At 41.7% G+C, this 612-nt stretch overlaps 1 non-coding gene across 1 annotated transcript; it reads left to right on the top strand.

Moving 5' to 3' along the window:
• The first annotated feature begins 164 nt into the window (after positions 1-164).
• LOC117799137 lies at positions 165-268 on the top strand. Its single transcript, XR_004622943.1, has one exon. It is a non-coding gene; the product is annotated as a U6 spliceosomal RNA (small nuclear RNA).
• Positions 269-612: the final 344 nt, after the last annotated feature.

Below are 612 nucleotides of genomic sequence, written 5' to 3'. Positions count from 1 at the left end.
CAGGGGGAGTGGGAGAGGGAGAAGCAGGCTTCCCGCTGAGCAGGGAGCCCAATGCGGGGCTCGATCCCAGATTGCTGGGATCATGACCTGAGCCGAAGGCAGACACTTAACGACTGAGCCACCCAGGTGCCCCCCAGTATAGTTAATTTTTAACTTAGAAATTATAGCATATGGCAGCACATGTACTAAAACTGGAATAATATGGAGAACATTAGCATGGCCCCCATGCCAGGATGACACACAAATTCATGAAGAGTTCCATTTTTTTTTTAAATTACAGCATACTGTTAAAAACTACTTGAGTACAGTTACTTTATATATTTAAATCACTGGACAGTATGATGGCAACCCAACAAAACAAGTAAGCTCTCCCACCACATTTTCTTGTTCATCTGTATTTTTTAAAGTGTTGACATCATGTGCACAGATAATAAACTCACACCTCAATGAAATTTGACAAACTAAATATGCCTCTATTGAACACCTAGCTTTTTTTTTTTTAAAAAAGATTTTATTTATTTATTTAACAGAGATAGAGACGGCCAGTGAGAGAGGGAACACAGCAGGGGGAGTGGGAGAGGAAGAAGCAGGCTCATAGCGGAGGAGCCTGAT

This window comes from Ailuropoda melanoleuca, unplaced genomic scaffold, assembly GCF_002007445.2.
Source record: "Ailuropoda melanoleuca isolate Jingjing unplaced genomic scaffold, ASM200744v2 unplaced-scaffold43629, whole genome shotgun sequence".
Lineage (NCBI taxonomy): Eukaryota > Metazoa > Chordata > Mammalia > Carnivora > Ursidae > Ailuropoda > Ailuropoda melanoleuca.
Note: the sequence above shows the minus strand (reverse complement) of the source record. Positions and strands in the feature narration are given on the sequence as shown.